The 26,589-nt window shown below is 45.2% G+C and overlaps 1 protein-coding gene across 2 annotated transcripts in view; it reads left to right on the top strand.

The window, feature by feature from the left end:
• The first annotated feature begins 8,008 nt into the window (after positions 1-8,008).
• RHBDF2 (rhomboid 5 homolog 2) overlaps positions 8,009-26,589 on the top strand; it is a 59,427-nt gene continuing 40,846 nt past the window's right edge. The window contains exon 1 of one of the 2 annotated variants that reach the window (XM_081850715.1): positions 8,009-8,361. The gene's annotated coding sequence lies outside the window, so the exon portion shown is untranslated. Of the gene's footprint in view, positions 8,362-17,924; positions 17,944-26,589 lie in introns of those variants that run through there. The other variant, XM_081850717.1, reaches the window with a different exon arrangement.

The following is a 26,589-nucleotide window of genomic DNA, read 5'->3' as shown; positions in this document are numbered from 1 at the left end:
TGCATGCAGAACGTCCCCATTCATGGGCATTGCTACGTACTTCAAAGAGTTAGGGCATGGGCTTGTAACACAAATTTGCACAGGTGAATGTTTATGCTTAGATACAAATTTAGGCCAACTTTCAGAGGGGGAAAACACAAACTCTGTCTCTTTGCTGTCAGGACTTCTTCTAAACCACATGGTGCCAACAAGATAATCTGTAACCAATACAGTTTATTTAAATTTATAGGCTGCTTGATTGTATAAGAGTAAAAAGCCAAAGGACCCCTAGATGGTTAAGTCCAGTCAAAGGCGACTATGGGGTTGTGGCGCTCATCTTGTTTTCAGGCCAATGGAGCTAGCGTTTGTCCACAGTCAGTTTTCCAGGTCATGTGGCCAGTATGACTAAACCGCTACTGGCGCAACAGAACACCGTGACGGAAACCAGAACGCATGGAGCGTTTACCTTCCCGCTGCAGCATTCGAACTGCTAGGTTGGCAGAAGCTGGGACAGAGCAACGGGAAAGAACTGCTGCTTATGTACATATTAAAGCTAAAACAAACATTGCCCGACATTTTAAATAACTCTTTCTCATTCTCTTACTTTCTCTCAAACTTACCATTTATTTAGACAATTTACATGTTGCTTCATTGCAGTGGCCCCTAAGCAGTGTACAAGGATCAGAATACAATATAAATTGGTTTAAACTATTAAATCATAATTCATTTATTATGCCTGCTGGAACAAAGAGTCTTCAGTAGATTCTGGAAGTTGGCACAGGCCTGGCAGCAAATGTGACGCTCAGGAGTCACAGTTCAGGAGGTCCAGAGAAGGGCAAGAAATGACAAAGATGCCCAAACAATCTTCCCACTCCACTGGGCCAGCTTTGAAGGGTGAGAGGTGGTGTTCCCACTCCCAAGACTGTCTCACCTTATGGGAATGTCAAGCTTGCAACATTGGGTGGGTCCCATCTGCCTTATGGACAAGGCTACACTTTCCTGTCCGGTCCCTGCCTCCTCCTTTTCAGTCTCCCCCCTTGGCTTATCAAAGCCTTCTCCAGTTACCTCTATGTCTCTCTGCTCCTGAGCAGGTCAGAAGGCAGAGCTGGCATCTCTGGTCCCCCTTCTAAAGTGACCAAAGTCAGGGTGGAATGGGTAGAGCCCCCCTCCTCCAACCCAGCACCCTGCCATTCAGACCCCTCCTCCATTTCTGCTCCTCCCGCATCGCAGCCTGCCAATCCAAGCCTGTAAGGCTCAGGACATAGTCCTGTTGCAGTCCCAAAACCGCCATGCTGTTGGCAGGAGAAAGGGCCCTGGGACTCTCAGAGCCCTAGCAATCTTATCAAGTGCCTGGGTGCTAAGGTAATGCCATAGACAGCAAAGTTGATGAGCTCCAGATATTGATGAATTGCATTTTTTCCAACCTGGAAGGAGAATCAGAGATTTGAGTAAATCCGACTCTGAAAATCGGTTCCTGGCTCGTCAGGCTCTTTTTATTCTGAAAACATTTTGCAGAAATGTTCCAGAAAAAAATGAACTTTCATTTTTGTACCAAAACATCAGCGAGAAATGGTTTATCTACTATGGGGCCTTTATGTAACATCTGTCATTATAGCTGGAGAGGGTAGGAAAACAACATTTGCAAAGGTTTCAGCCAGAGCAACAGTAGACTCACACTGCCCTCCGGTGTTCAAAGCAGGGATAAGTGAAAAATGAAATGATCCTCTTAGCAGATACAGTGGTACCTCAGGTTAAGAACTTAATTCATTCTGGAGGTCCGTTCTTAACCTGAAACTGTTCTTAACTTGAGGCACAACTTTAGCTAATGGGGCCTCCCGCTGCCGCCATGCGATTTGTTCTCATCCTGAAGCAAAGTTCTTAACCTGAGGTACTATTTCTGGGTTAGCGGAGTCTGTAACCTGAAGCATCTGTAACCCGAGGTACCACTGCATTTTATTCAGAGTTCCTCTAGACATGATTTTTGTTCATGATGATATTGGGGCAGTTACACGCAATCATGCTGTCATTATTTGCGGCTGCAAAAGTGTGTTTTTTTGGGGGGGTATTTCCCTTAGGTCCCTACTGAAATCCTACATACTACAAATCCTTTCATGCTACAAATATTCTGGGGTTGCTTTCTTGTCCCACCTTATTTATTTATTGCATTTACATCCACCTCCCCCCCCCCAAGCTGTTCTTAACCTGAAGCACCACTTTAGCTAATGGGGCCTCCTGCTGCTGCCGTGCCGCTGGAGCACGATTTCTGTTCTCATCCTGAAGCAAAGTTCTTAACCTGAAGCACTATTTCTGGGTTAACAGAGTCTGTAACCTGAAGTGTCTGTAACCTGAAGCGTCTGTAACCTGAGGTATCACTGTATATATTCTGGGTTTAACAAAACATGGGACCCTCACCTGAACCTTCTCCAGCTGAGGAATCACACACCTCCTCCCTGAGCTAGAAAGCCCCATCTGGACTGTGGATTCTTGCCTGTCTTCCCTCAGAACCGACAGGTGTAAGTTCTGGGGTGATACATCCTATTTTTCCACTTGAGACAAAACAGGAGGTGCCACTGTGCTCTGCCACACTACCACCAGAGGGACACTCACCACCACTGCCCCTGAGAACTGCCTTGCATCCCAGACCACTTTCTCATCCACCCCTTGATTGAGATTGAACTCAAAAAAGTCTTTATTATTTTTTAACTTCCTCTTCTACTTCTATATTGCTTAATACTTCTTTATTCAATCTCCATCAACATTGTGATCTCACCTCCCCATGTACGATTACCAATATTGTGATCTGATAAAGCCCTTGGTGATTATTTTTTGTTTTGCTCTTGACCCTAATTATTCCCTTACACCCCCTCCTTTCCTCCTTACTCCTCTCTGTCTCTACCTATCTACTCTCCTTCTTCACTTATTATTATTTATTTATTGAATTTATATACCGCCCTATACCCGGAGGTCTCAGGGTAGTTCACAGAAAAGATCAACATAAAAACCACAATATATATAGAATCAAAATAAAAACAACCCAATAACCCCTCCCAAAAAAGCCACATTTTAAAACGGTATAGATGTCAATCAGATCATCCAAAGGCCTGCTTAAAAAGGAACATTTTTGCCTGGCACCTAAAGGCACCAGGTGAGCTTCCCTGGGGAGAGCATTCCACAGACAGGGAGCCATTGCAGAGAAGGCCCATTCTCATGTTGCCATCCTCCGGACCTCTCAAGGAGGAGGCACAAGAGGGTCTCAGAAGATGATCTCAGGGTCCGGGTAGGTTCATATGGAAAGAGGCGGCCCTTGAGGTATTGTGGTCCTGAGCCGTTTAAGGCTTTATGGGTCAAAACCAGCACTTTGAATTGGGCCCAGAAACTAATTGGTAGCCAGTGCAGTCAGATCAGGATTGGTGTAATATGCTCACTGCCTTGCTCCAGTGAGCAACTGGGCCACTGAATTCTGAATTCTGCACTAGCTGAAGTTTCCAAACCTTCAGAGGCAACCCAACATATAACAAATTGCAGTAATCTAACCTTGAGGTTACCAGAGCATAGACAACACTAGTTAGGCTATCCTTGTCCAGATAGGCCGAAGTTGATGGAAGGCACTCCGGGCCACTGAGGCCACCTGAGCCTTGAGCGACAGCAAAGGATCCAGGAACACCCCCAAGCTATGAACCTGCTCCTTCAGGGGAAGTGTAACCCCATCAAGAGCAGGCCATCTCCCACCCATCTGGTCTAGGGAACCACACACTAACAGTGCCTCAGACTTTCCTGGATTGAGTTTCAGGTTGTTGGCTCTCATCCATTACAGAGGCAAGACACTGGTCCAGCACTTCCACTGCCTCACCTGCAGAAACTGCATTTCCTCTTTCTCTTTCTTCCACCTCCTCTTGTTGACATCCTACTAATTGTCCAAAGTCTTTTTTATATTGTCTCACAAACGATCTGGCTTTCATTACTTCCACACATCGTTTACTTTACTTACCGGTACATCATAGAAGCCTACACAATACAAAACACTGTTGCTGCATGTAGGTTTTATTTGTTTTTTATCTTATATTTTGGAAATGTACATCCAGGGGTTTTTTTCCTTTAAATTTTTTTGGGGCCCCCAAGAGAGTGGGGCCCGAAGCTATAGCTTGTTTAGCTTATATGTAAATCCTGTACTGCACATGCCAGAGCATCCAAATGAACAAATCAGAAATTATTATACATTATCTAGCAAACTTACTGGAAAGTGAAGAGGAAGAGGCCAACAGAGCAGTGGATAAAATTTACAGAGTGAAATCACCTTGTGCAAAAAGTAAGAGATTACCAGTCGACTGTCTAGTGATATTCAATTCCAGAAATTTCAAGGATAATGTACTGCAGGCCCACTTTTGGAAAGAACTGGTAATTCAGGAACAAAGAATCATCATCTTAAAGGAAATCCTGGTAAGACTTTTTTTTTAAAGGAATTAATACAAATTCTTGACAGAAGAAGAAAAAGGTTTCATTCCAGTGGGAATACCCAGAGGCAGTGTCGGGCCCCCCAAAAAATTTGGGATGTACATTTCCAAAATATAAGATAAAAAACAAATAAAACAAAATGTACATACAGCAACAGGGTTTCGTGTTGTGTAGGCTCCTATGATGTAAGTAATGGGCCCCGCCTGCTAGCCTGCTCCCTAAAATATCACTGCTCATTTCTATATATATATAGGGTGCCTACATTCTGCATGGATTGGTTGCATGGCAACATGTACAAGTGGCTTTAGATACCTATTAGGTCTATAAATTACCATATAGCATATATTCAACACAAAAATCAGCAACAATTTGTTGTTGACAAAGGACAGCTGGATATGTAAAGGGCCCCATTACCTTCAGTAGCTTAAAAGGTAAAGGGACCCCTGACCATTAGGTCCAGTCGTGGCTGACTGGGGTTGTGGCGCTCATCTCGCTTTATTGGCTGAGGGAGCCGGCGTACAGCTTCCAGGTCACGTGGCCAGCATGACTAAACTGCTTCTGGCAAACCAGAGCAGTGCACGGAAACGCCGTTTACCTTCCTGCCGTTTATCTACTTGCGCTTTGACATGCTTTCAAACTGCTAGGTTGGCAGGAGCAGGGACTGAGCAACGGGAGCTCACCCCGTCGCGGGGATTCGAACCGCCGACCTTCTGATCAGCAAGCCCTAGGCTCTGTGGTTTAACCCACAGTGCCACCCGCATCCCTTTTTTCAGTAGCTTAGGACCTTTCAGTAGCTTAGGGCCTCATCAAACCTAAATCCGGCCCTGGGCATGTGTCATCAGTCATCTTCGCTTTTTGTCAGCTTATTCCTTTGCTCTTTTCCAGTTCTGATGCAATGGTTACTCTCCCTTGTCCTTGAGTGCAGCTTTTGTTTTGTCTAAGTTATTATAGATGATAACTCCTAACTTTCTCCTTAGGTAGAATTTGGGAACGCTCAAACATAAATGATACTGGCCCTTATTAAAATATCGTTCTTTTAAAGTCCAGTTTATCAACTATTTGCAGATTCCATTTACTGTCTCTTTTTTCTTTTACAAAGTTTTTTTTGTCCTGCTTGCACACAAATAATTTCCAAATTGTATTAATTTAATTGTCCGTTCCCCCCCCCCATGCTTTTATGCACAGAGATGGGGGGTAAGGAAGTTGCCTTGTCTCAGAAAACACAAGGTATCAAATACAGTAGTACCTCGGTTCGCAAATGTAATCCACTCTGGAAGACCGTTCAACTTCCAAAATGTTTGAAAACCGAGGTGCAAAGTGCTGGCTGCAAGTTCAATTGGAAAAATTGAAAAACATGCAGCGGAAGCCGTTCGACTTGCGAGGCGCATTCAAAAATGGAAGCAATTATTTCCGGGCATTTGGCATTCAAAAACGGGAACGTTCAGCTTCTGAGACACTCAAAAACCGAGGTACCACTGTAAATCATAAGTGTCTTATTTTTTATTCTTATGTTTCTTCCTTAACGCAAGTCTGTCTTCTGAGTTTTGTGCGTCCTCTTTAGACACAAACAAAAAGGGAGTGCATGGGGGCTGTTGTTACATTCTAATGGTAAACTTTCCTTTCTCATACTTTCTGCTATTTGCTTGTCCTGTTTATGGGTTTTCAACCTTGTAAACATTTTTGCCCCAGGTGAAGCATGCAGGGGGTATCCAAAGCATCCATTGAGGATCCCAGCCTGTGTGGGTGGGTGTACGCAAATGTGTGGGTGTGAGTGTGTGCCAAACTGGGTCTTTGACTGGATCTAGACACGTCAAAGACGTGTTTCAGTTAAACACGTAGCAAACTTTGTATGAGAAATTGAGTAAAAGCACAAACAGAACTCCACCGCGCCATCTGGTGTCACTTGAGTATCTGAGGTCAGGCAGGAATTTTGCACATTTCTAGTGCCACGGCACTCATAAACTCAAGTCATCACCCTTTTGTTTCTTCTGCTTCCCTGGATAGGCAGCTACCACCCTATGCAAGCTTATTGGAAGCATTTCCCGCTGTGTATTTTCTGGCTAGATCCCACACCATACATATAAAGCCCATGACTTTTCACCAAAGAACCCTGGGAACTGTAGTTTAAGGGCACCGGGAACTGTAGTTTGTGACAGGGAAATCCAGCTCCCAGAATTCTTTGGGGGAAGGCATGTACTTTAAATGTGCATTAGATGTACTTTGAATCTATGGTGTGGATGCGCCATCACAGTTCAGAAGAGACCAGCTGAAATCAAGCTAATTATGATTACTTTACTTTCAGGGGCTGCATGATTTACGCAACTGGGTCTAACTCAGTGGTTTTCAATGGATAGGTCAGGACCCACTAGTGGGTTGCAGCCTGATCCAAGGCAGGTCACAACAGAAGCACTACCGCCATGCATGTATATGGTAAAAGATTAAGAAATGGATCCCCCAAATGCATATTTGAGTTAAAATAGGGTTACCAGACGTCCCCAGTTCCCGGGAACAGTTTCCGGATTCCAAACCTGTCCCTGGACAAATTCCGTCCCCAGATTTGCAAATCTGTCCCCGGGAAACGTGGCAGCGGCAGCCTCAGCAGCTCGGAGCTAGCCTGTTAGTGCAGTTGGCTCTGGCTGGCTTCAGGAGCTGCTCGCTGCTGTGGCACCTGCCATTTTTCCTGTGCCACGGCTGCAAGCAGCTCCTGAGCCAGCCAGAGCCAACTGCACTACCAGGCTGGCCCCGCCTAGGCAACTGCCACCTGCCCATGAGTCCCGAGCCTCCCCTAATCTGTCAAAACAAAGGGGGAAGGGGAAGGGAAGATCGGGGAAGGCTCAGGAGTCATGGGCGGGCGGCATACTGTTGCCCATTTTTTTAAAAAAAAACACTGCACATTTATGTTCCACAGGGTGCGAAAGAAGGGCTTTGCACCTTTATACAATATGCATATGCTTGGGCCCAGGGTCTTTTGCCTCACCATCCCCACTACTGACTCCCTGTTGCTTCTCAGCTTTAAATATTTTTTTTAAAAAGTGTCCCCAGATTCATTGAAAAAAATCTGGTAACCATAAAAAAGTAAGTCTTGGGTCTGAAGAGGTTGAAGACACCTGATCTGACACACTTCGTATGTGCAAATCCAGTCCACAAGCCTTTTAATAAAACAGGGGAGTAGGGGAAGTGGTGTGTCTGGAGACGGAGTCCACAACATCTGGAATCAAAAGCTGCACCCGATTTTCCACCGAAAACTCGCAGGTAACCGGGCGGGAGCGCGGCAGCCACGCCCCGATTCCGCCCCGAGTTTGGCGCGCAAAAGCGCAGGAAAGCGCAGGGCGGCGTTCCGAAGCAGCGGCGCGTCTGGGGAGCGGGACAAACCGAATTGGCTGCGAGGGGCCTTCGGGAAAGCGGCGGGGGCGGCTCCCCGAAGCCACGGGGCCCTTTCACCTGCCGAAGAGGGGTGGCGCCCTTCCCCCTCTCCCCGCCCCCTCGGCGCCTCCGCCCCGCTCCTTCCCCAGGTAGAGCGTCGTCGAGGGGCGGCGCGCTGGCTCGGGCGCTTCCTCTCCGGCGGCTCCGGGGCGGGGAGGGAAGGCAGCAGAGGGAGGCGCTCCGGCGACCCGGCCGGGAGGTGGTTTTGCCCTCGTGTTGGGCGAGCACGCCTCGCTTCCTTTCCGCCGGCTTCCTTGTCTGACAGGCGAGCGGGGCAATCCGGTCCCTCCCGCCGCTCTCCGCCCCACCCACCTACCCGCCCGCCCGCCCGCCCGCCTGCCTGCCTGCGCCCTTTTCCCAACGGCGCCGCGCCGCCTGAGTGCTGGAGGTGGAGGGTCGGAAACAGATGAGTGGAAGGAAGGCGGGCGCGCGGGAACGGCCTGGCGACTCGCATCGACGGCGCTGAGGCGGCCGAAGACAGCGCAACTTCCGCGGGGTCGCCGCTAAGTAAGTGTCTGCGCGGCTTGCTCGCTTTCTCTTTGCCCCGTCTGTTGCTGCTGGGGCTGCTTCTTCCACCACCGTCTCCTCCTTTCTCTTTCTCCTTTCCGCTCGCCTGTGTCACTTGCTTGCTCTCTGAAATAGTTTCTTGAGTAGGTGTGAATGGTTTCTTGCCTGGGTCCTCCTTCGCCTTTTTTGTTCCCGCGCTTCCTCCCCTTTCTCTCTCCCCGCGCACCCGCCCCTGTCCCGACCGGGTGTATTTCTGGCCATGTTGCAAGGCTGCGTCTCCTTCCTCAGCCTGCCTGTTTCCCCGCCGGGGATGAGGTGCTTGCTACTAAGGCAGCATGGATGCAGCTTGGAACTTCCCTCATTTCATCACGCACTTGCCTTGGGCCTTCTCTCTTCCTTGTCACTTGGCTTCTCTTTCCGCCCACCCGCCCCGAAGTTTTATTCCAGTGACAAACCAGCAGATCTCTCCTCCAATTCTTTCTTTCCCCCAACTTTTCTGTAAGTTCGAGCAGTAGGAAACCTCTAGCTATGGCTAACACATGTATGCCATGTTTATTTACTCAGAAGGTGAAAATAGTTCACAATGAAAATGTATGCCATATTTATTTACTCAGAAGTAGGCTTGATACCTGCCCGGTTTACTTCCAAGTAAGTGTACAGAGGGTTTGCAGTGTTGGTTGTGTCGTCGTTTGTTTTATTTCTGATTGGTTAAAGTATTTTTTTTTAATAAGCCAAATATCCTGCTTTCTACCACCATGCAGAAAGGGAAAATAAGTCAAGGTGGCCTTTAGCAGTAAAAAATAAATAAAAACAGAAGCACAACATACATTAGGCCACCATCATGATAATATGCAAGCGGTAACTATGTTAGTCCATTGCAGCAGACACAGCAAAAAGGTCTGTGGCCTAATTTTGGAGGGGGGAGGATGGCAAGGCAATCTTAGCAGAGTCTTGTGGTGCTTTAAAGGCTCATTGCTTCTACAATCCTAGCCATGCCTCCTCAGAAGTAAACACTATTGACTGCAGTGGGGCTTATTCCCAGATATGTGTGCTTATGATTGCAACTTTTTATGAAGCAAGTTCCTGGGAACTAGGGTCCACATCATCAGATGCATAACACAAGGAGCTACCGATTCCAGCAAAAGCAGCAATTCAAAAGACCAGAACCAAGATGGAGATAAATAGGAATAGCATTTACTTACCTGCAGAAGATCAGTTTTTTCAAGTACAGATTTTTTTAAAAAGTCTGCAATGCAGGAATCTTCTCTCCAATGTGGGGCTCGAACCCATGACCCTGAAATTAAAGTCTCATGGCCTATCAAAAATCCCAAAGTTGTAGGTCATGGACACATCCAGTTGTATGTCTGTACAGTGGTGCCTCGCAAGACGAAATTAATCCGTTCCGTGAGGCTCTTCGTATAGCGGTTTTTTCGTCTTGCGAAGCAAGCCCATTGACAGCTTAGCGGATTAGCGCTATTAGAGGTTTAGCGGCTTTTAGCGATCAGCTGTTAAGCGGCTTATCAGCGGATCAGCTGATAAGCGGCTTAGCGGCTTAGGAAAAGGGGGGGAAGGGGGGAAAAACCGCAGGAACTCGCAAGACATTTTTGTCTTGCGAAGCAAGCCCATAGGGAAATTCGTTTTGCGAAGCGCCTCCAAAATGGAAAACCCTTTCGTCTAGCGGGTTTTCCGTCTTGCGAGGCGTTCGTCTTGCGGGGCACCACTGTATGTTCCTTTCCTTGCAGTTGGGGGCCTTGATTAGCCAGTGTTTCCCATTGTATGGCAGAGCATTCAGTGCCAGATAACTGCATAGGATTACAGCCTATTAAGTAGAGTGGGTTGGTGCTATTGCACTGCAAAGTAGAGGTTGAGTCCTTGAAGCATCCATTTTAAAGTAGATACTCCAAGAATCCTGGGAATTATAGTTTACTCCACATACAGAGCTACAGCTCTCACTAACTACAGTTCCAGGGATTCTTGGAGTTGGGGATAATGTGCTTTATGTGTATGGCATGTATGCAGCTGAAGATTGTATAGCCATGATTGTCAGATGCATTATTTACAACCTCATGGGAAAGTCTTTTGTGGAAAAGGGCAGTCATGGTAGAGAAATGAGTGTGCAAATCTGCTTCCTTTATATTGGCATTCTTTACGTTGGCACAAATCTGCATCCATTATATCTAGTGGTTGGACGTTATAATGCTATTGCAAATATTGCACAACTTAGTACATTAGGCTGACATCACAAGAAATACCTCTGTAATGATGGTGCATTCTAAACCGTACCCAGTTGGGGTTAGGCATATCTTGCTTTGTGGTGAATGTGTGTTTTTGCACTAGGGTGGAATGACTATGAATTACAACTCTTCAGTTCTGTTATCTGCTGCTTGAAGATTACAGATGTTTATCATGCTGCATACCACTGTTGTCAGTGCCAAGACCGTATGTGTTACTGCAAACACTGCCTTGTCAATGGTCACTGCAATTGATTTTCTTATACATAATTATATCTGATCTTTTAGCAATTGGTTTGACCTCATTCCTCTCTGTTCCCATCCCACCCGACTGTGGGTGTATGTGTATCACACATGCCTGACAAGTTAGAATTATGCTTCATGCATCTGAAGTGGACTCTGGTCCCTGGAAGGTTATCACAAAAAATTGCTCTTGCCTTTCAGGTGGTATAATACTGTCTTCCTTTCTAAAACAGGTATCACCAGCCCAGTGTCTGCAGATACAGTGGTACCTCGAGTTACAAACGCCTCAGGTTACAAACACTTCGGGTTACATACTCCGCTAACCTGAAAGAGTTACCTCAAGTTGAGAAATTTGCCCCAGGATGAGAATGGAAATCATGTGCCAGCGGCAGCAAGAGGCCCCATTAGCGAAAGCACGCCTCTAGTTAAGAACAGTTTCAAGTTAAGAACGGCCCTCCGGAACGAATTAAGTTCATAACTAGACATACCACTGTACTGGCTTTCACTGGTGCCCCACAATCTGAGCTTTCATTTATTTACAAAAGTCAGTCTCTAGCCCTCGTAGAAAGGAAGTTGGGGAACAAAATGTGCAGCTACCTTCTCAGTGATTTCTGTGAAATGAGAGTGTTGTGACCACCTTGTATATTTTTCCTGGTACGGAGGAATGCTCCCTGATGCCATGAGACAGCAACAGTATGTGTGTGTGGTTGGAAGTGTAAAATCAATACTTTGTGATTTCCACAGCTAGGACTGTGGTAAGACATAGCTTACCTCCCATAACATGCACAAGGTTGTTGAGGGTGGCTGTCTCTCTGATTTTGTGTTATGTCACACCCATACCCTATTTCGTGACTTGCACCCTCACAGTCTCTCAAAATTCAGAATGGTCCCCCTGGTCCAAAAAGGTTGGCTACCTCCTGTCCTGAAGAAATTGTAGAAATCTGAGTCTTCCACTAACAAGGCACTGAATCCTGCCCACTGTTCTTCTTGCTCCTGTGAACAGCCTGGCTTCTGCGTTCTGCACTAGCTGCAGCTTCTAGACCCGATACAAGGGCAGCTCCACATGAAGCACATTACAGTACAGTAATCAAGCCTTGAGGTTAGCAATACATGTAGCACTGTGGTCAGGCTTTTGTGCTTCAGGAATGGCCACAGCTGGAATATCAGCCCGAGTTACAGCGATTAGAGATACAGCTACTTTAGCTTGTTAAATTACTTGTGTTGTTTACATCTTCCTTTATGTGAGCTTGTAGACTTGGGGTTTTTAACAGCTTTTTAATGGGGGCTTCAAGAACTCTTACAGGGAATTTCCTAAATGTGTTATTGAAAGCAGAAACTGCAGTTTGGCAAATGGTGCAAGTCTGTGAGTTCCAAAATACACCATTTATCCTTGTTGTATATTGCAGTTTCACTTAAATATCCCAAGAAAGCGCTTACTAGAGTCTTTCCTGCCATATGATCATTGATCTTCAATGTCACCTAATAATATTTCTTAGCCTTTGGACAAGGCCAGTGAACTTAAATAAAATTTGCCTTTGAACCATTGATCTTCAGCAGTAAAACCAGTATTAACCTAAAATATATTATTAAGATGCTGCTGTAACGTCTTGTTGCTGAAGTATCTTGTACTAAGATGCTGTAAGGCTGTAAATGTTCATTTTTGTGTGATGAGAGAGTTGTGCCCGAGATCACTAAATGAAACTTGGTGAGATGACTACATCTGATTTGATATTATGGCTTTCGCATTCTACAGTGCCTGGAAAATGAACTCATAGCAGTAAAGTGTGGGTTGTGATGCAGCGGAAAACTCCCTTCCTGCCATCTGGCCAGGAACTCTGCCTTGCTGTTTTGTGTATGTGTGTGTTTAACAGATCATTTGCCTGTATCTGGGATGTGCCTAGTAGAAGCTGAAACCTAGATGGATAGACTGCATTTACACTGGAGATGTAAGTCCTGAAAGTTCATGATTCTATGTGTTGGACTAGGTCAGTGTTTCCAAAACTTGGGTCTCCAGCTGTTTTTGGACTACAACTCCCATCATCTCTAGCTAGCAGGACCAGTGTTCAGGGGTGATGGGAATTGTAGTCCAAAAACAGCTGGAGACCCAAGTTTGGGAAACACTGGGCTAGGCCTTGCGGGAGACCAGGGTTCAGACATCCACCCAGTCACGAAGCTCACTGGATGACCTTCAGCCAGTCAGCCTAACTTGCCTCACAGCGTTGTTGTGTGGGGATTGAATTAGGAGGGGGCAAACTCTGTATGCTATCTTGAGCTCCTTGGAGAAAAAGGTTCTATAGAAATACAGTAAATAGAAAATACTGGATTGTTGGCAAGATTGAGAGAATGCTGTTCAAAAGTGATATGAACAGTTTTAAAGTTCTATATAAATGCTTACTACCTGCTAACTCTCACATACAAAATGGTCCTTAGCTCTCAAAAAAATTGAGAAATGACTCTAAGAATGAGGACCAGGAAGAGTGCAGAACAGTGGCTTCCATCACCCATGAGCTCTTACTAAAAGTAATGCTTCAGGGCCTAAGCTGTGTATAGCAGCTACAGTGGTTTCTTCCATTTGGTCAAACAGCACTTTTGATGGGTGCTGTCTGTGAATTCCATTGATTATAAGGCTTGTGGCTTACACCCATTGCTTAGTGACCAAAAGGCTTCTACTGGGTTCCATATAAATAGAAACCTATAATGAGCAATTAATATTAGGCTATTAAATGATGCTGAATCATAAGTGCTTCTGCTTGGTGAGGCTTTGACCTACTCATCAGCCCAAGCCCTTTCTGTTTTTTCCAGAGCTGTGGAGGAAACTGTTGCTTTCGGTTTACTTGGGCATGTTGTGAAACTGGTAGAAAAGTCATCTTGTCTTTGAGATCTCATTTGTCTTGAGCGTTCTGGGAATAATACCGTAATGCTTTTACTTCATTTTTAGAAAACTACTCCCCTTTTAATTTTCCCTTGTAACTTAGACATCATTGGTCTGTTTGCCATATTAATTTTTAAATGGCCCAAACAACATTCTGCAGAATTGTTACATCTGACAAAGTGGGCCCTAGTTTAATGTATGAAAGATGTGCTCGGTGTGCCACAAAAATGTCTTTTTTTAATTCTGCAGTGTTTTTCTTGCCTACTGATTCTGAGTTATTAGAGAGGGTTTAAATAACTTTCTCTGTTGCACCACATACCCTAGGAAGAGCAAACCATGACCCCCCTTTTCTTGCAAAGTCTAACTTCCCACTTTGTATTAAAACATATGAACATGCCAGCGAGTTCTCTGTTTTCCCATTCTATGTGATTGCATTGAGGAAGAAGTTGTGTGTAGGGTATTTACCAAAGAGGGAAGACAATGCAACACTTATATCTTAAAGCAGGGGTAGAGAACCCCCATCAGCTCCAGCTTGTGATCAGGGACAAGGGAAGTTATAGTCCAGCAACATCTGGAAGGCCACAGATGTTCACCACCTGTGTCTTAAAGGCTTTTGGATCTAATTAGGAAAGTGGCAGGGTTTGCCACTGTTTTCAGAGAAATGTCCTAAGTTACTCTGTAGTGTTTGCATGTTACCTATAAATGATGTGAATGCCTTGTAGCTCGGAGAAGACCAATGAAGAAAAACTTCCTTGTGGTGCCAAATGATTCCTCCATTTTCCTATTTGCTCAGATGAGATCAGTATCTTGTGCACAAAAGCTCAAAGAAAGAATGAAGCTGACAAGATTCCTGTTTTGTGTAGTATTTCCTGCTGTTCTTCATACATGCATAAAAAGGAGCAAATACAGAAAACTCTCCAAAAATTCACATATCCTTGTTTTTGTAGCCCCAGCTTAATAGCAGACAGTGTTTATTAAAACAAAAACAAAAATGTATTACATTTTTATCCCACCCTTTCTCTAGAATGCTCAGGACATGATCAGTCAGGCTCCAGTTCCTCCATGCCCCCGATGACTCTATCTCCCATCAGTTCCAGCCAGCATGGCCAATAATCAGAGATTATAGCAATTGTATTGGAACATCTGGAGGGCCCATAGTTGGGTAAGATTGCCATTCATGGTTCTTCCCCACCCCATGCTTTGATTATGCTTACACATTTCAAAAATGAGCAAAATTAAACCTTTCATGTTGAAACAGAATCAAAACAACAAAGTAGCAAGATAGCCCCAGTGAACACTACCATTAATGCCACATTTAAATAATAATAATAATAATAATAATAATAATAATAATAATAATAATAGTTCCAACAAAATATTAAAAATACAATAAAAGAGGAGGAGGAGGAGTTTGGATTTGATATCCTACTTTATTACTACCCTAAGGAGTCTCAAAGCGGCTAACAATCTCTTTTCCCTTCCTCCCCCACAACAAACACTCTGTGAGGTGAGTGGGGCTGAGAGACTTCAGAGAAGGGTGACTGGCCCAAGGTCACCCAGCAGCTGCATGTGGAGGAGCGGAGACACGAACCCGGTTCACCAGATTACGAGTCTACCGCTCCTAACCACTACACCTTAACATTAAAACTTCACAAAACACTGACTAGTGAAAACAACTCAAAAGATTTTTTTAGAATGAAAAGGTACCCAGCTAAATGCAGTCTGATAAGTGGACTTCAAAGATGAGTTGCTGTGTTTCCTTCAGCGCTTGGTCAGTTATGCCATCTTTTCCAATCTGGCCAGAATCTGTGGTCCCAGCAAAGTGGACAGGAGCTGAAACAAATTAGGATATGACCAAAGGGAGAGCCCAGTTTGCCAGACACCCAACATGATAGAACCAATCTTGATCGTGTAATAGAATTCTACCGTTTAATGTATGTTGCAATATTGCTTTCCTAACTGGTTTTTGCAGCTTTTCTGAAAGTCTGTCAGTGCAAAAACGCCTCCCTTCCTGGGAAGTCAGGCACTGTGCTGGCAGCCTCATCTTGTTAGTGACAGGAAGCTGACTCTGCACAGACCTGTCATTGTGCAAGCTGAATATCCTGGGAGCAGGCAGAGACAAAATGCCCATTTCCAGCAAGGCTGTGGACATCTGTGCATTCGGGTCTACGTTCTTGACAAGGAAACAATGCCTATCTGATGATCAAATCTGTGTCTTAACAGTAGAAAAGCATATAGCAGGAAATTTCTTAGGAGATGAGGGGGAATCTACGCCAGCTTAAAGTTTCTAAAACTGGCTTGTCAGTAGACCAGTTTCAACACAAACTGTGTCTGCCCCGGAAGAATACGCATGTAAAAAATTGGAGCATAAGATATCCGTGGATGTTTTTCTTTTGGAAAAATGCATGAGCAGAGTGGGGGCAGAAGTCTAGTGTTTGCTTATTACAATATGCATTCTTGTGTGATGTTTGGCATCTAGCGTATATATCTTGAGTTTCTAACACTGCTTCAGCTTCGAGCTGCAAAGCAGGCATGGCAAAGATGTCTTTTAAGGGCCATTCTGTTAGGAGGCAAAAATGCGGGAAATTGCCTTGGTGCTTGCTTAGCCTTGCCAACTCTTTCACAGCCTTGCAATTCTGTGAACAACATGTACTAATGGAAGTTTTGGATGTGGTTGCCCTCTTTCTTTTTCCTCTTCTTCCCAGAGCCATGCAACAGCTGCTGGACTCCCACCCTGAATCCCCAGCAGGCTCTTGCATCTGCCTTCTTGCTTTCCAAAGGGTGGGTGTTCGCTGACATTCTCCTGTCGGATTAGGAACTTTCCCCCTACACAGCTGTGTTTTTTAATTGTGTTCAGCGGCTGGTGGAAGAATCCTGTGAACTTCGTAAGCAAGTGGTACAGAGGGTATGTTCAGATGCGTTTTGGGGGAAATTCTCTTCGTTTGCTTCCGCTCTCCGCTTAGAAGAGTGTGGATAATTACAGCGGAAACGTTTGTAATGGCTTTTCCATAATATATGGCTGGTCTCATATCTGGAAGCAAACGATCCACAGTGTAACCTGACCCCCTCCCCAAACATTGCAGGTGGGGGGCAGTGACAACTGTATTCTGTTTCTAGAAGTGAAACTAGCTTTGGTGGGGGATGGAGAGCAAAGGAAGGCATGTTGCTCCATAATGGAGAAAAATGTCCCAACAAGGTTCTCCTAATATATATATATATATATATATATATATATATATATATGTATGTATGTATATATGTGTGTGTGTATATATATATATATATATATATATATATATATATATATATACACACACACACACACACACATATGGTACATTATTTCTAGTTATGTATACTGTTGGGTTAGTGGTAGAAGGATGTAAAGTGGTGTAGCTAAGAAGAAACTATGAATGTGCTTCCATATTATATGCAATGTATTTAGTATTTTAAGGGTTCCTCCAAACCTGAAACTTAAATAAGTACAGTGGTACCTCAGGTTACAGACTCTTCAGGTTACAGACTCTTCTAACCCAGAAATAGTACCTCGGGTTAAGAACTTTGCTTCAGGATGAGAACAGAAATCGCGAGGAGGAGGTGCGGTGGCAGCGGGAGGCCCCATTAGCTAAAGTGGTACCTCAGGTTAAGAACAGTTTCAGGTTAAGAACGGACCTCCGGAACAAATTAAGTTCTTAACCCAAGGTACCACTGTACTGAGAATTCTGAATTTGAAAAGCTTCTGTTAAATATTCAGTTATATTTCTTTTTGAGAGCTGTTATTGCAGTTGAAATGCATCTTACTAAAATTCACATGAAACTTGCACATAAATCTACTTGAGTGTGTTCAGAGAATTCTGGGCCTCTCTTCCGCCATGTTTCCTGTAAGCTTCCCCTTTTCCTGTCCAAGAGAAACTCGCTACCACAACCTGCAGCATATTCATCCTACATGCGCAAAGCTAACTTAGTCCCAGCTTTCCATGTCTACCTGCTTCTACTGCTAGCATCTGAAAGCCTGAAAAAGGAGAGGCTCCTGTTCTGACCTGAAAGTGTCCAACTTTTCTTCTTAGGCCTCACTAACTGAATGATGTTGGCTTGGGTGGAGGGAGGGACACAGGAGAGGTGTAGATTCATAATGACTGAGATTCTCCAATAGACATCAAGACACCTTCCAGTGCAAACCTAACCATGGTCTGCTCAGAAACAAGTCCTACGGAATACAATGGGACTTATTCCCAGGTAAGTAATCTTAGGACTGCAGGCTTTGTTATTAGGAAAGTTTAGAACACCTCCATGTTTAATGGTTGATATGCGGGGTCTTGTTCTGCGTTTATAACAACTTAGAACTAATACTGTACCCCAGAGGGATTTGTGGGGACTTGGCCCCCTCAGGAAGATTCCAGGGTCCTTTCTTGAACTTTGAGGGATTTAAATGCAAGCATTCAGCCTGTGTACTTGTGTGGCAATAGAAGGAAAAGTGGTAGTCGATATCCTACATCTCGATATCCTACCCCCCCGGTCTTCCAGCCTGTGGGTAAAATGTGATATTTTTATCTTACAGTTAAACCTCGGTTCCCGAACCCCTCTGTTACCGTACATTTCGGCTCCCGAATGCCGAAAACCTGGAAGTAAATGCTCCAGTTTCCAAATGTTTTTCAGAACCCAAACGTCTGACGCGACTTCTGCTTGAGTGCAGGAAGCTCTTGCAACCAATCAGAAGCCGCGCTTCAGTTGTCGAACGTTTCGGAAGTCGAACGGTCTTCCAGAACGGATTACGTTTGACAACCGAGATTTGACTGTACAATGGTACCTCGGGTGTCAGGGAACTGCCATTGGAGCCAGAGGTGGAGGGAAGGCTCCAGAGCGATGCCGGAGAGGGTCCCAGCAGGGAGAGAGGCAGCCCATCTGCTGGGGAAGGAAATCAGCATAACACCAGGGGTGAAGGGGGGCAGATGGGGGAATCGGAGAGAAGGCTCCAGGACTCTTCACCGGAGACCAGTGGGGAGAGCACGGGCACTCCGCTGCCCACACCCTCCCTGCGCAGAAGACTTCCGCGCAGGGAGAGTAGGAGGAGACTTGGCGTCAAAGAACTTCTTTGCTGGAAGAAGTTTAAGAAACGCCCACTGACGGATTCTGCCAGCGACTGAGACAGCCACGCGTGCAAGGCTGTCCAGAGAGAAAGGGTTCAACCAGCCAACCTAGCCAGGAGTGGCGGCAACTTACGCACGAGCAACTCCCTTAGAACCATTACATCGGGTTAAGAACTTGATTCGTTCCGGAGGTCCATTCTTAACCTGAGGTACAACTTTAGTTAATGGGGCCTCCCGTGCCACCGCCGCACAATTTCTGTTCTCATCCTGAATCAAAGTTCTTAACCTGAGGTACTATTTCTGGGTTAGCAGAGTCTGTAACCTGAAGCATCTGTAACCCGAGGTACCACTGTATTAATATTCAGTACAATCAACTTTTTCAAATATATAAACCTGTTAATCTATCCTTAGAAAAGTTCCGGCTGTTTTGCATGGGTTCACCCCCCCCCCCCAGTATATCCATAAGAGCATAAGAAGAATTAGGTGAATGGCCCATCTAGTCCAGCATCCTGTTCTCACGGGGGCAGACCAGGTCATAGTTGTCAACTTTTCCCTTTTTTAAAGGGAAATTCCCTTATTCCGAATAGGATTCCTCACAAGAAAAGGGGAAAGTTGACAGCTATGGACCAGGTGTCTGTGGTGTGTGTGTGTGTGTGTGTGTGTGTGTGTGTGTGCGTGTGCGTGTGCATGCAAGCAGGACTTAAGCACAGCAGCACTGCCCACCTGCAATTCCCAGAAACTGGTATTCAAAGAGCTCCAACGGTTTAGGTAGACCACAGCCATCCTGGCTAGCAGCTGCTGATAGTCTTTGTTGAATCCTTTTTTAAAGCCATACAAGTCGGCGGCCACCACAGCCTTTGCGGTAGCGAGTTCCATAGTTAAACTCCATGAAGAAGTACTCGGTGACCCCCCCCCCCAAGAAGTATGTATGTGCGCCCAAGCCACAAAAGTTCTGGCTGCAGACTTGGCCCGACTTCTAAGACTGCAGCTGCTGAGCAGCTGGTCAGCACAGATCTTCTCACAGTGTGAGCTGTGGTATGAATAGTTGTGTGCCTTGAAGCCTACCAGCTTCTTCTTCGTTGCAAAGAGAGCCTTGGGTCATTGTCTGGTTTTTGTACTGTACTGGTTTAAGAGAACATGCCAGTTTTAAGATGGCAGTCCTGTGCATGCTTAGCTGGGAGTAAGACCCATAGAAATCAATAGGATTGACTTCTCAGTGTTTGCATATAGGACTGTGCTGTAAACAACAGCAACAAGTGTTTCTCCAGTCAAAAGCGTGCCATTGAATTTTATTGATTCCGTCCCGTTCTGAGACACACAGCAAGACTAGGGAAGAACACATGTTGTGCGAGGGAAACATAATTGTCAAACCAGAAGCATTGGCAGGTGGCCCGGAAACAAGTGTGATATTGGATACTTTTGACATATTAGATTTCTGCTGTTGTGGCTGGAGTTCAGGTGCAGCCTGAAGCCAAAAGGACTGGCCTTGCTCCTCTTCCTTATTGGATGTGTAGAAAAGTAAAAGTTGGCTGCAGTGCCAACCCTAGTTCACTAGAGAAAAGTGCCCATGATGAAGGCCAGTAACTTGGTGGGTAGAGCACCTGCCCTTTCCGTCCAAAAGGTGCCTGGCATTTCCAGTCAGGACTGGAGCCATTGCCAGTCAGTGTAGACAATATTGAGCTAAATCAGGGTTTCCCAAACTTGGGTCTCCAGCTGTTGTTGGTCTATAACTCCCATCATCCCTAGCTAGCAGGACTCACTGGTCAGGGATTATGAGAACTGTAGTCCAAAAACAGCTGGAGACCCAAGTTTGGGAAACCCCAAACTAGACAGATTGCCGGTCTGGTTTGGTATAAGGCAACTGCCTATGCCTGCAATCTGATTGGGCTCTTCAAAGTTTGTGGTTTGGGTACCCCTTTGAGGGAGTTAAATAGGTCACTGCTGGGACTGTTTTTAATGCTCCAGCACTTTGGCCAGCTTTGCACCGGTGTGGCAAGTGTAGGTTGAGCTGTGGGATTGTGTTGAAATTGTTGGGATGTGCACTGATTGGAAACAAAAGCAGTAGGTCCGCCCCAAAGCATTTGCAGGTGCAAACAGTACTGGAAATGGGATTGCGTCTAACCTCCCCGATACTGTCAAGACCACAAACCATCACAAATGCACAATAAAAAGGATATTTGGAGGACCCCTATGTTCCTGTGCTGCCTCTGGCAGTTGGCAGCTGAGCTCTTGTCAAACACATTTTTTTTTATTATGCGGTTGTTGGTGCTGGGGGATTATTTGAGATTATCTCTGTAATTCATAGGCTGGCATGAGTGCGACCTTATTATATTGGCTCTGACATGAGTGTGACCTTATTTCATTAGCTCTGGGCTAAGCATTGTCATGTGCTATCTGTAAATCTGACCAGCTCTGATTTGCTTGCCTCTGCTGGAACAGCCTGCTTTTTAAATCTGGGCAGGAAGTGAAAGCTGCTATACAGTATGAAGTTGTGCAGTTTTCATGGAAAATATGCCCTTTGAAGAATAGCATTGTCAGACCCGTTTTTCTCTGCACCCACTCTCTTTTTCTGTAATGGTTAAAGCTTGCCACACAGGCTCCTTCTCCCCCTACCTCTTTCTCCAACCCCACCTCCCTCCCCCAGCTGCAGTGTGACACCCCAGAATGTTCTGAGCAGCCTTTCTGAAGCTCAATCACTTCTTCTGGAGGACTAGAATTTTGGGAAATAGTGGTTCGAGTGTTGGGCTAGGGAGACTGGGTCCAAATCTCTGCTTGGCCACAAAGCTCACTGGATGACCTTGGGCCTTGCTCCTTAGCCTCAGATAACTAATTGGGTGGTTGTGAGGAAAACAAGAAGGGGGAGAAGGAGAACCATTGGTGCCATCTTGAGCTCCTTGGAGGGAAAGTGGGATATAAACGTAATTAAAAAATAATAGTGGCCACTTGTTGCGTTGGGATGGAAGGAAATGTAGTAGAGGTGATTCTGACAAGTAGCACGCTGTGCCAAGAAGTCATAAAAGTAAGTATGGCCAGTTTTATTTTGTCTCTTTGCGGCCTAGTGAGTTGTCTACATCATGTAAGATTGAGGAGCTGGGCTTCTTGACAAAAGGAAAGGTGGTGCTCTCTGTGTAAAAGAGCAGGTGAGATGTTCCTCAACCAGGACCTGATGTTTCTGACTCAACTTCGAGCTCCTGCTGGATAAGGCAAAGGGATTATCACACCATATCGCGTTCTGGCTCTACCAATACATATCAGTGGTAGGGTGGATGGTGAACTTGAAGGGAGACTGTTCCCTGGGATGTGACACAAACGCACTGTTAGTAGCCTTGCCTTCAGCCCAGGGATGCTCTTCAGGGATAGATGCCCAGTGGAGAAGTATCTCTGTGTTGCCCGAGTTGCATGACGAAGGGATGTCTTGCACAGTGTTTGAACTTTGGTGTACGTGCTTTTACGCCTCACCCCCATATGTTGAGATTGATCTCCTTGTAGGAAATTTTAATGGAACATGAATTCATTCATTACAAAGGGTGCACATTTCAATGAGAAGCGATGGGGATTTATAAAGAGGAATTGCTCTTGTAGCTCACAAAGATACACATGCTGAAAGCCCTTCTAGAGTTATGTGTGTTCATTTTTAAAAGAGAAGATCTTGGCCAGTCTGAGGCCATAACATAGTCAAAATTCTACATAGGTGCAGAGGGAGGTTTCATTCCCCTCTCTTTCAGGAGTGTTGCGTGTGTATCTTATTTTAGAAATCTAAAAATATGCCAGACCCCTAACACTGATTTTAAATTAATTTTCTGTGAAACCTCCCTCCCTTTAAAAATAAATAAATGCATGGAACTCTCTCACTCTCTGAGGTTTGTCTGCTGTGAGGAAGCAATGGGGAGAACTTCCCTATCCTGTGAATACATGTGGAACAAAATGCAAACTAAAGGAAAGCAAAAAAGAACTGTGACGTTAATAGTTGTTTTATCAGTTGTATCCTGGGAACTGGTGTGGAATGATACTGCCCTGTCCTGCTTTGAGGGGGCGGGGTAGAAAATTGCTGTGTTTTCAGCTATATCATTCTGTTGAGCATGTGTATGTTAATTCCAATGTGGCTGCTGAATGTGTATGGAATTCTTCTGTCCTAAAAAATGTCATTAAATGGAACCAACATGTCACTACGAAACACAGGGCCTGACTGCTATTTTTGTCTAAACTATTTTTATATGTGCTGAATTGATGGCAGAGTCTAATCCAGATTCTGGTCAATTTTTATGGTGAAGCTTTTTCTTTCCTCTCCCAAATAGAAAGGTACTTTGGGATTGTTTAGAATACTCTGAAACTCTGGTCAAATTTTATATTTGATGCCTGCATTCTTCCTAGTTCAATTAGGGTCAAGTTTAAAGCAAATTTAAGGTAGTTTGAAAGCACATGGCTTCCTCTAAAGAATCTTGGGAACTGTAATTCATCCCTACCAAAGCACCCTCAACAAACTACAGTTCCTAAAATTCTTTGGAAGAAACCATGTGATTTAAATGTATGGTATCAATGTAACCTAGATCACAGATGGGGAACCAGTGGCCCTGCATGTATTAGACTCCAAGGGTCAGGGATGATGGGAGTTGCAGTACAACATCTGGAGGACCATGATTTCCCAACATTGCAACAGATACTGCTGCTCTTTCCATTTCCTTGTGTAAAAAGGCTGCAGGATTTTGTTTTTGTTTTTACCAATGGTGATATACTGATTTCAGGTTAAATTAGTGTGTGCATTATTCGGAGCACAAGGTTTCAAAATGTTCTCTCTCCCCCTCCCCTTATCCTCCATGTAGTAATTTCTCTGGTTACATTACAAATACTGTATGCTGCATCTTTCTTACATTACACGTAGTTCAGAAAGTGGAGAGTGGTCATCTTGCAATGCTTCTCATACTAGTTGTGACCTGTTTTTTCTTCTTCCCTGCACCACCCTTAACAGTGAGAAGAGGAAGACAGTTTTCTCGTAAAACTTTGATGTCCTAAGACCGAGCACTCTGACTTCTGCATTTCCCAGTCTGACTGGGCTGTAGGGGGTGAAACTGCTTGCTGTGCAGCAAACCACCTCATAACATGAGGCTGCCCTAGGGAAGGGTCACGTGCTGCAGCCAACGCTGGTGGGAATTCACATGGCTCAAACTTGGGTCATCTTGCTAATGCAAACACACTTGGTTTTGTGTCTGCACAGGCAGCCCCTACTTCCCTTTTCTGCCTAGGCTGGAGTTAGTAGTGATGTCATTCTTCCTGACTTCTTTGCACTGTAGGTTATGACGGGACATTTAAAAAGCAAATGTCTTGCTAAGGTCTCTTGACACATAGGCACCGCACTTTGCGACGGCCTAGTTTTGGAGTCAGAGTGCAGAACTGGCGGATATTGAGCATAAGCTGTGGGGAGCAGCTTAGCCTTGCTGCAGTCATAAGATGTGAGCTCCTCCGGTGAGTTTCTCGTCCCTAATCACCACAGGAATGAGGGTAAAGCAGGGGTAGCCAACATGGTGCCCTCCAGGAGTTATGGAACTCCATCTGGTGTTATTGAACTACATCTGCTGATGGAACTCCTCGTTTAGAACATCATAAGAGCCTGTTGGATCAGGCCACAGGGGCTCACCTAGTCCAGCACCATGTTCTCACAATGGCCAGTTGCCTGTGAGAAACCTGCAAGCAGGATTCAAGAACAAGAGCAGTCTCCCTTCTGGCTGTTTCCAGTAATTGGAATGCAGAAGCATTATTGCCTCTGGTTGTGAAAGCAGAGCAGAGCCATCATAGCTAATAGCCATCGTTCTAGATTGCATGCTTTGGCTGTTGGTGGCGCAAATCATTCTTCAGAAACCGTTTCCAGTGATCTTTGTGTTATGTTTGTAACTTGTGCCGAGATGTTTGAAGCTGCAGCAAGAAGAAAACACTGGTGTTGTGTATTTTTTATCTAGAACTTCAGTTAACTGTATCAATTTTTCATTGTATCCTGTAGCTTTACTAGTCTTTTATTATTATTTTGAACTTGACCCTTTGATAATAACTTGAGAATTGACATTGAAAACAGGCAGGTATGTCTGAACTTGAAAATGTGCTGCCTGTCCAGTAAGAGAAGACTTGTGAAAATATTCTGGCGGGGCAGCAGATTCCCATGAAAACATTTCCTTGTATCGCACACCACTGGGCCTCATTAAAATTTCTTCCTCGGCTGATTCACTCACCACCTCCATGATCTGTTCCTTTTCTTAATGTGAAGCAAAGACGTGAGCTTGTTCTCTCCCCACCCCCACCCCCGCATTAAATGTTAGTAGGTACGCCGGTATAACCTTCCAGGTTACAAATACAGTGGTGCCCCGCAAGACGAATGCCTCGCAAGATGAAAAACCCGCTAGACGAAAGGGTTTTCCGTTTTTGAGGCGCTTCGCAAGACAAATTTCCCTATGGGCTTGCTTCGCAAGACGTTTTCGTCTTGCGAGTCTTGCGATTTTTTTTCCGCTTTCCCCCCCTTTTTCTAAGCTGCTAAGCCGCTAATAGCCGCTAAGCCACTAATAGCCGCTAAGCCGCTAATAGGGTTGCTTCGCAAGACGGAAAAACCGCTAGACAAAGAGACTCGCGGAACGGATTCTTTTCGTCTTGCGAGGCACCACTGTAGTTGGAGAAAAGATGGTTTTTGTTCTGCAGCTGCTGGATAGCTGAGTCAGTAGAGCATGAAACTCTTAACCTCAGGGTTGTGAGTTCAAGCCTCACATTGGGCAAAAGATTCCTGTATTGCAGGAATTTGGATTAGATGACTTTGGTGGTCCCTTCCAACGCTACAATTTTATGGTTCTTATCAGCAATGGGGAGCCTCAGGTAAAGAGGGCAATTGCTTTCCTCCAGGCCTCTCTCTGTGGCTCTTAGGAGTCAAGTGATAAACCCCTCTGAGCCATGCCCCCTCTCCAGCCCTTCTTTTCACTCTCCTTGGCTAGAATGGGTCCTTGGAATTGGAGAAAGCTGTTTGCTTTCCTGGGTGGAGGATGGAGGGCTATGAGAGAGCGTGTGTTAAGGAACTACCCCACTGAGTGCACAGGTAAAGCTTGCCTTTATAGCTCTGACCTCTTCTGCCTCTGGTCCCACACACATAATTTTTATTTGCATGCTGCCTTGCCACAGTTCAAACCATGCTCAAAGCAGCTTACAACATGGAACAAATATGTGACCACAACATAACGAAAGTAGCTGTAAACAATAAATTAAACTTTTAAATATACACAACCAAACTGAACAATTTCCACATGAATCAAAACAAGGTCTAAAATAAAGATACAAAAATACAACAGCAATAATCTCCTCTGCCCTGACCTCCCCCCCAAAAGACCCCCAAGCAGCACCCCAGCCTCAGCTGTTGTAGCTGCAGTCAGTCAGGGCCCTACCCTCCAAGACCAGTGGGAAAAGGCCTACAAGGTCTTCCAGGACTCACAGCCAAGATGGTCTCTGGCCTCCTCAGCAGCCACAGCCCATAAATCACTGGCATATGCCTTCACTGCCGCCATGTGGTCCTTAGTCTGAAAAAGGTTCCCCACCTCAGTGCTGGATGGTCTCTAGTTAGTGCTTGCTGTTTGGGATTCCCTCAAAGAGTCCATTACTTTGATGGTGCTTCTGTCCTGGTGTGGTTCCCTCCTGCTCCCTCTTGCTTCCATTCAGGCCTTGCCTGGTTTGTTTCAGACCTCTTTCTTCCCACTCCCACGTCTCTGTCATCTTTCTCATCCTATCTCTTGGCTATTTCCTGCTGTGTCTTGTTTTCGCAGGAAGCAGAAGC

This window comes from Podarcis erhardii (assembly GCF_964252035.2).
Source record: "Podarcis erhardii genome assembly, chromosome: 2".
Classification (NCBI taxonomy): Eukaryota; Metazoa; Chordata; class Lepidosauria; order Squamata; family Lacertidae; genus Podarcis; species Podarcis erhardii.
This window is presented reverse-complemented; position numbering and strand designations above follow the sequence as displayed.